Source organism: Leptopilina heterotoma, unplaced genomic scaffold, assembly GCF_015476425.1.
Source record: "Leptopilina heterotoma isolate Lh14 unplaced genomic scaffold, ASM1547642v1 Lhet_396, whole genome shotgun sequence".
NCBI lineage: Eukaryota > Metazoa > Arthropoda > Insecta > Hymenoptera > Figitidae > Leptopilina > Leptopilina heterotoma.
Genome location: NW_025111061.1, coordinates 226,439 through 236,386, shown reverse-complemented (window position 1 = coordinate 236,386; position 9,948 = coordinate 226,439). Strand labels below are relative to the sequence as shown.

The 9,948-nt window shown below is 27.9% G+C and overlaps 1 long non-coding RNA gene across 1 annotated transcript; it reads left to right on the top strand.

Moving 5' to 3' along the window:
• Positions 1-4,934: 4,934 nt before the first annotated feature.
• LOC122506091 lies at positions 4,935-5,989 on the top strand. Its single transcript, XR_006301971.1, has 2 exons — positions 4,935-5,611; positions 5,816-5,989. It is a non-coding gene; the product is annotated as an uncharacterized LOC122506091 (long non-coding RNA).
• Positions 5,990-9,948: the final 3,959 nt, after the last annotated feature.

The following is a 9,948-nucleotide window of genomic DNA, read 5'->3' as shown; positions in this document are numbered from 1 at the left end:
AAAATAAAAATTAATTACATGAATGCACATCTTCAAAGAAATTCCACTCGACATGTAAAAATAATGTAACATTAACAAATAAGCAAAAAAATCATTAAACAATTTATTTTAATTATATTTATAATATAATTTTGTCATCAACCAACAGTGGAACAAAAAATGTTTTTAAAACTTGATTTTTTTATTTAACATAACCTCACTTTTTCGAGTTTCTTCTGGCTTTGAAGCTTCATAATTAAATATTAATTATGTTTAAACTAAATGTTTTTTTTGGAATGTGTTAAGGAGTAAATTGTCGAAAGGTATAGAAACTGATTTTATTTTGCAATGAGGAAAACAAAAGTTATTTAAAAAATACTGAAACCGTAGAGGGAATCCCTCCCTAGGTGTGTGACGGAGGGTTAACTTTAATCCATTTTTTTTATTTATTATTTGAGATGAAATTTTACTCAAGACAAAAACAAACATGAACGTATACAATGAATAAAAAATATAATATTAAATAAAAATTTAAAAGTTTTAAACTTTTTTTAAAATTTTTAAACTAAGGCAAGCTTTGCCGGCTACTTATTAAAAACATTTACACTTTTTAAACAATATGCTCTTTTTACAACATTAAAATAGTTTTTAATGTTAATACTTTTTTTACTTTCACATTTTTTTTTTATAAAATTTAGTTGAGATTTCTAACCGATTTCAACACAACAAATACAATAATGAATGAGGTAACGAATATTGCTGACGAGTAGTGAGTACTGCGCCATCTCGAGGAACTTTTTTGCACATTAAAGTGCAAACCACTAAGCTGACTACTTTCTGGGAAAGACGGACAGGGGTGACACAGGAGAACCAACTCGCCTGCTTGTTCATAGAGTGCAGTGGTCCCGATTTTAACGTACGACAGGGTGTACTACCCCAAGGCGCACTAGTCTTCTGCACATCCCAACACATGCATAACTGTATAAACTCTATCTGTGTATCTTTAGATAATGTGTGTTTGTTTTGTTTACAATTTTCTTGGTTATGTGCAAGTTCTGTGACAGTTGATTTTGAAAATATGTAGAGTTTATATCTTTAGAAATATTTGTGCTTCATTTCATCTTCATTAGTTTTTATAATTTATAAATCCCTTTTAAAATTTAAGTTAAGTTAGTTTAGTTGGAAAAATTCCTCTTTTGGAGGTTATGGTTAACCTCAAATACAATGCTATAACAGAAATAAATATAATTGCAGCAATAATAAATATATAATAAATTATATATTATAATAGGAGCGATAATAATTTATAATATAACATGCCCTTTTTTTATTGTAAGATAAAAAATGGTTATGAAAATCCCATTACAACTTTTATTATTTAAATTAGCACTCTTCATCAAGACGAATCATAATTAAAAACACTAGTGTTAAATACACTTCTTACTTTTTTTTAGAAATTTTTGTATTAAAAATATTAAGTTCACTTAATATTTACACTTATTATTCAATATGAAGGAGATAATAAAAACTTGCAGCTGTTACAGCTGTCAGATGGAATATATATATATAAAATATACACAGTTATGCATGTGTTGGGATGTGCAGAACACTAGTGCGCCTCGGGGTAGTACGCCCAGTCGTACGTTAAAATCGGGACCATCGGAAATACTCGAGTTGTTCCTCCTGTATATAGTCTTCTTGGTGACGCGACACGAGAAAAGGGACCTATCGCCGCAAAAGAGAATTTTACAGGGAGAGCGTTTAAAGCGACGCCATGCGCAGAAAACCCGTGTATTTACGCGTACATGCTTAACTTTCGGGCTTTATATTATTAAAACTATTTAAGTATTTCAACTTTTGATTTTTTCACGTGAAAGAGCAAAGAATAATCTGTCGAATAGCACCATAATCTCAAAATCGATTTTTTTAACGATACCCAGTAAACGAAAACTAATTGAAATGAATTAAAAAGAATTCACAAAGAGCTTTCGTGAATCCCGCTTTGTGACAAATACGAATTGGAGCCATGATGCAATTTTCCTGAATTCGTGAAACTGTATTGAACTTCCGAACCTTCTATCCGTACCAATTCACTGGACAAGTTTTGAGCCTTTAATTTTTTTTCAATTCGTTAGCACGAATTCAATGCATTCCTTGGCCATTTCTTTCGAATGCGAATTCGTTTGGACAAATTGGTACATATTGAATTAAATTCAATTGAATATACAAAGAGCTTGAGTGAATCCCGCTTTGTGACAAATACGAATTGGAGCCTACCAAAAATGTTAATTCGTTTCAATTCATTTGAATTAGTTTTTTTTTACTGGGTAGGTCCTTTTTCTCGTGTCGCGTCACATATACAGGAGAACCAACTCGCCTGCTTGTACATAGAAGTTGAAGGCCTAAGCACAATAGTTTCGCGAAAGTCGTTCGCGAACACAAAGCATGAGTTAAAAAATAACAGAGATATATTTGTGTCTTTTTCTATCTCATGCATCTCGTTCGCGAACGACTTTCGCGAACCTATTGTGCGTTGGACTTTAACGAATTTCAGCTAGCCTAAAGTCGGTTCTACAATGAGCACGGTTGTTCGTGTTCGCTGTCGTGAACACTGTAAAAAAATCTGGTGTAAAATAACACGAAACTTGTAATTTCACACATCAAAATTATAGGTTGTACGTAGTAAATTTATTTCGTTCCAAAAGTAGTTTTACTATTTTTAATAATTTTACATTATACGACTATGTAATTTAATAGTTTTGTGTAAATTTACTACGTCCGACGTAGGAAAATTTGATCACTATGTCCGACGTGGTATTTTTACATTGCGTGTATTTCTACACTTTGACGTAATATTACGTCGCACGATCTGTACAATTACATGGCGAATGTAATTTTCTTATTCCTTTAAGATTTTCAAAAAATTTTCAAGTTTTTATAAATAACTCTAAAAAAGTGTATATAATGTACATTTATAGAAAGTATATGCTAATTTATAAGTAAATAATAATATAACAAAAAGTTTTGGGCTATATTTCATAAATACAAAAAGTTACGACTGAAAATATTATTTCAAAAAATATTTGCAGGTTATGTAGATTACAGTCGGCGTGTAAAAATACCACGTCGGACATAGTGACCAAACTTTCCAACGTCGGACATAGTAAATTTACAGCAGATTTTTTTACAGTGAACGTGTACGCGTTCCATATAGTTTAGCGTGGAGCACGTACACGTTCACGATAGCGAACACGAACAACCGTGCTCATTGTAGAACCGACTTAAAGGCCTAAGCACAATAGGTTCGCGAAAGTCGTTCGCGAACGCAAAGCATGAGTTAGAAAAGGACAGAGATATATTTGTGTCCTTGTCTATCTCATGCGTCTCGTTCGCGAACGACTTTCGCGAACCTATTGTGCGTTGAACTTTATTGGAGACTCCAAGAGCAGTCGCAGTGTTGTCAAGTTAAGGCCAACGCAGAATAGATCTGTAACCGGAACCGCAATCGTAAGCGTAACCGTAAGAATGAGTTAAAGAAGGATAGGTATATTGTTTATCCTTCTCTAACTCATTCTTACGCTTACGGTTACGATTGCGGTTCCGGTTACAGATCTATTCTGCGTTGGCCTTTAGTGGTTTTTCCACTAAATTTAGTGAGATTTTGGCCCTTTAGTGGCAATTTTAAGGCCAACGCAGAATAGATCTGTAACCGGAACCGCAATCGTAAGCGTAACCGTAAGAATGAGTTAAAGAAGGATAGGTATATTGTTTATCCTTCTCTAACTCATTCTTACGCTTACGGTTACAGATCTATTCTGCGTTGGCCTTTAGTGGGAGGATTATTTTAGTAGAAAAATTAGTATATTTTTTTTGTTTAGTGGATTTTTTAGTATTTTTTACCTAAAAGTAATTTTATATTTTCTCACTCATAATCTAGTTACAAAACGCACTTTAAGCATGTTTTTATAATATTCAAATCATAAATAAATTTTACTTAAAATTAATAAATGTTTGAAATTTTTTAAAAATATCTTTAACTATAGTAGTAAATTGTTATATGTGTAACGTCCTGTAACGATGACGTCACTTTTAAAATATTTCGAATTTCTATATTTTATACAAAAACATATTTTTTCAGAAAAATATCTAAACTGAGAGAAGATAGTTGTAAGGGTGCGATCCCATGTGAGCAGAATACGTCGACCGAAAGCAGAAAATTATGAGAGTGAAAAGAACAACAATATCTACCTATCTCTTTTGCACTCATGATTTTCTGCTTTCGGTCGACGTATTCTGCTCACATGGGATCGCACCCTAAGCCTAAAAATCAATCCTTTTCTTAAAAAAGAGAGTTCGAGTTGAAATCGAAATATCGAAGAACTCGAAAGGTGGAACCACACGGACACGGACACACACAAGCAAGCCTGTCACAACACAACACATACATTTTTATTCACAAACACAAAACACATATATAAGTGATAACAATATTTAATATATAATCATAATTGACATGACATCATGATTGTTAACTATTAGAAGTTTTAATTTATTTAAAAAAATATATATAATACATTTTTAGAAACACAAAATAGGTTAGCTGTCAAATTGTGTGTATATATATATTAAAGCTAGGTCGGGGCCGACCACCCCGGTCGTTTGGAGCTGTCATGGATACTAAAAGAAACCTAACCTAATTGTTGAATATGATAATAATTTTTAATTAATTATGATGAATAGTAATTAAGTATGAGAATTATCCTTTCTTAAAAAAGACATGGCATAAGAACACCACACAAACAAAAAGAATTTCTGTTGTTTTGGTAGCTTAAAATTATATTAAAACAAAAAAAACATATTTATTATATACGCGTTTATACAAGGAAAAAAAAAGTTCACGAATCTCTCGTGAACTAGTATATCACTTTTGGATGGGACACAAAATTTCAAAATTTTCATTCACTTTTGATTAGAAATGGCGAACGTCAACGAAAAACTGAAACAAAATTAATGAATTTTTGATGAACTGTTAATGAAGAGTAGTTCGTCAAAAGTAGAGGTACAAGTTCAGTGGTGCCAGACGGCGGACGCAAACGGCCCCCACTCTCGCGGCAAACTTACTCCTTCCATTACACTGTAAAAAAGACCAATGTTGAATTACAATCGGGTCGTTAATTTTAAATTTTCCAGTTTGTAATTTTACTACGGTACACGTAATAATTTAACACCCATATAGTATTTTCACAATTAAAAAGTAAAATTATTACGCTTATCGTTGTAAATGTGTCACGCGTTAGTAAATGTACATCCCGAATGTTTAATCATTTCGTGATACATTGGAAACTTTTCGCTTCACGTATAACGTTGTATGTTAGCAACCCAACCGTAAAAATATTTTCGTGTGTTAAGTAACTTACAGCTGATAGTTTTACCGACAGTATGTAGAATTATGTAGCTGTCTGTAAGTATACATTCGAATATGATATTTTTTGCCCGAATGTTTTTCTACACTGCGTGACGATGAAGTGGCATATAAGAAACTATGCGCATAGGCAAACGTTAATATTTTAATTTTAATTTATTAAAATTTCGACAATTTTAAGAATTTAAAGATTAAAGGAAATTTGTAAAGGTAAGTTCAAATTCTTAACATTTTTCATTTCTTAAATTTGAAAGATTTCTTTTTAATTTTTCATATATATCAAAGTTAATAAGGTAATGTCTTTTAACCTAAAAAGAGACACGTTTTTAATGATTTTTTATACTTAAAAAATTTTATTCAACTGTGTGAATTTTCTGTATGAAAATAATTTTCAAACATAAAAAATTTTTTCAGAATATCTTCATGGACTCTATTGCTTAAGCAGCTCGTATTTTTTTAAAATTAAAGTGGAAAAAGTATTTGTTTTTCCTGTTCTGTTGGAGAATTCGTTAACTTTGTACAAATGACAAAAAAGCTACAAATGTGATTTGTATATTATAAATATTTAATATATTTATTTATTTCTTACGTTTTTCCTTTATTTCCTTTTTATAATTTAACCTTTATGTAATACAAAATAAATATAAAAAAAAGAATAATTTTAAAATGCAGCGAAATTATTATGTAAAATTACCGACGAGTGGTCGATTTACAATTTGATGCGAAATCACATAAGAGAGGTTATGTTACGAACGGTAAGTAAGTTAACATTCGGGCTGTAATAGTACTACGTCATACGTGAAGCGAAAAGTTTCCAACGTTACACGTTGTAAATTTACATTGGGCTTTTTTACAGTGTATGTTCCATATGACCACACACACTATCATACGCCTGGCTTTTGCTATCGTCGGTGAGCCTCTTTTTCGTTTTTCTCTGATTTCGCTGATTTCTACAGAAATCCGGCGCGAAATTTGAAAATCATGCTTCTCTCAGAAGTATTGTTTCTAAGTTTATTATTAAAAACTCAATATTTACCATGCAATAAATTCATAATTTATTATCAATTACATAATTGAGTATTAAATTGTTCACATATTACTGAATATTTTTTTAGTAATTATAATGTTTTTCATTCTTAACTAATCTTTGTTGATTATTTTTAAAATTTATAATTAATTAAAACAATAAAAATATAATCTATCTAAATTTGAATAAGTTAAAAATATCTATTTTGATAGTAAAAATTCAGTCAATGCTTCAAATAGTAATATTTTACTAATGAAATAGTTAATGGTATATAATTAATTATTAGTTAAATTCACTTTTCAGGTTATGTAAAAATAACTGCTATTCTTGGTAACAAATTCAATTTAATTAATTAATTAATTTAATTGAATTTTGAATTTTCATTAATTTATTTACTAATAATTAGTTATTTTTGCTAATTTCTGAACCAAAAAGTCATAGTTACGATTTTACTAATAATACAGGTTATATAATTTGAGATAATAATATATTTTACAATTTAAACCAACATTTAACGAAATAAATTTGTATGTTTAGTTAATAGTTAGTAACATATATAATTGTTTATTGTATTGAAAATACACCCGAGGCGCGGCTCTCTCCGTTTTTGCAATAATTTTGCCGAAACTTTCGCCAAAAATCCAACTTTTGTAATTTCGTTTTTCAATATTTATTTAAAAAATTACTTGCAATTTTCGAGAATATTCTTTATCATCATGAATTCCCCTAACTTTCATGATAAATCTGAACTAAATATCTCTAATTATTTAGGAGTGAGTTAAGGGGCGATTTTTCCCGGATGCCCGAAAAAAAATTTTTGAATTCAAGTTTTGAAAAATATATATCTTCGATTTGAAATTTTTTTTTGTTAATATTGTCAATAAAGTAAAGAATACTTTCTATACTTTACACCATTGTTTAAACATTTTTTTTTAATTTTCAATTGAATGTATATAGAAAAAATTAGAAATTTCTAATTTAAATTTAAATTTAAATTTCTAATTTCTAGAAATTTCTAACCCAAATCAAACTTATTAAAAAATCGAATTTATATTTTTTTCAAAATTTGAATTGAAAAAAAAATGCTTTTTTTTATTTTAATTTTTTTAAAGTACTTTTTATTATGAGTATTTTCCGAATAAAATTATCTTAATCGGTTAACAAGAAAAAAAGTTATGTGCCTTTCTTAAAAACCGACCAAAATTTTGAGTAAGAGGTAACTCAAAAAATGTTGAAAAAACTTTTATACACTTTTTCCATGTATAAAAAAAACAAATTCTGAAATATTATTTTGTAATATAAATTAATATTTTATTCATTGCAATTTAATAAAACATTTAATAAATGTACAAAAAAACATTATAAAATGCTTAATGTAAAAGTAATTTTTTAGTTTATGTAAATAAAAAAATACGTAAATTTTTTTAATAGTGTGCCTTGTTGTTCTTTAAATTAACGTAATTTTATTTCGCTATACGTTTTTAAATTCTTTCTACACAGCAATTGAGGAAAAATTTAATTTTTCTTTTTAATTAATTTAAATTAATGCAATAAAAGCTAAAAGACAGTTATAAAAAGGAACTTCTAAATTTTCAGTTTATATTTGATAAACAAAAATAATATATAATATTTTGTTTTTAATAATTTTTTTTAATATTAGTTCAAATGTATTTTCAATACAATAAACAATTATATATATTACTAACTATTAACTAAACATACAAATTAATTTCGTTAAATGTTGGTTTAAGTTGTAAAATATATTATTATTTCAAATTATATAACCTGTATTATTAGTAAAATCGTAGCTATGACTTTTTGGTTCAGAAATTAGCAAAAATAACTAATTATTAGTGAATAAATAACTACAAAAAAATACACTGTAAGAAATCCATATTGAATATTCCATGTAATATGTGTAAAACTTTAATAGGAACGACGTATGAAAATAACAGAATTAATGAAATTTAAATGGTCAGTCCATGTAACTTTCAAGCATTTATTGAATTTTCATACGAGTGTCGATTGACATAAAATTACAACGGAACCACGTATGAATTTTCATATTCTTCTTGGAATTTTCAATGGACAACCATAAATGAAATTTCACTCGGTAGTCTGTGGAAATTTACCGGGAGTGTTGAAAGTTCAACATATTTGTTTAATTTTATTTCACTTAAAAATTTTATTTCGAAAAAAGATATTATTCTATTTTAAACATAGATATTATTAACTTTATTATAAAAAAGTATTCATTTTTATAACTTAAACACTTTCCAACAATTATGTAAAAAAATCAATAGATATATTATAAATGTGCAAGAAAAAAAATGAATAAAATAAATTTTAAGGTTATGTTGAGCACATAGTTTTCTGTTGAATTTCCATGTCAAATGGGAATTTTATAATCAAAAATGTAAAATTCATCCGAGGGTCCGTTGTAATTTTATGTCAATCGGTGTACGATTGAAATTTCAATAAGGATTTTTTACAGTGTAGGCAAGTTTCATTAATTGAATTTGTTACCAAGAATAGCAGTTATTTTTACATAACCTGAAAAGTGAATTTAACTAATAATTAATTATATACCATTAACTATTTCATTAGTAAAATATTACTATTTGAAGCAATGACTGAATTTTTACTATCAAAATAGATATTTTTAACTTATTCAAATTTAGATAGATTATATTTTTATTGTTTTAATTAATTATAAATTTTAAAAATAATCAACAAAGATTAGTTAAGAATGAAAAACATTATAATTACTAAAAAAATATTCAGTAATATGTGAACAATTTAATACTCAATTATGTAATTAATAATAAATTATGAATTTATTGCATGGTAAATATTGAGTTTTTAATAATAAACTTAGAAACAATACTTCTGAGAGAAGCATGATTTTCAAATTTCGCGCCGGATTTCTGTAGAAATCAGCGAAATCAGAGAAAAACGAAAAAGAGGCTCACCGACGATAGCAAAAGCCAGGCGTATGATAGTGTGTGTGGTCATATGGAACATATGGAAGGAGTAAGTTTGCCGCGAGAGTGGGGGCCGTTTGCGTCCGCCGTCTGGCACCACTGATTCGTACGTTCTACTGTATGTACATATATATATATATATTTTTATGCATATAACATGTATTTCATTTATTTTAATTCTGGTAGTTAATAAGTTTAAAATTTTACTTATAATAAAATCTGTATAATATATATATATATATATATATATATATATATATATATATATATATATATATATATATATATATGCATTTACACATACACACACATATACATACCATATAGTCATTGTTGTTGTTTCGTAAAAAAATTACGAATTCTATAAAGTTATAAAGTAATAATCTTTTATTTATTAATATTTATCGATATGGTTTATTTCTCGTGTAGGTTCCAATTTTTAAATAAAATAATTTTCGATATTTTTAATTAAATATGGGCGTAACACTCATAAAAACGGGTTTTGAGATTACAAAAAGAAAAGCATGTATAAGTGA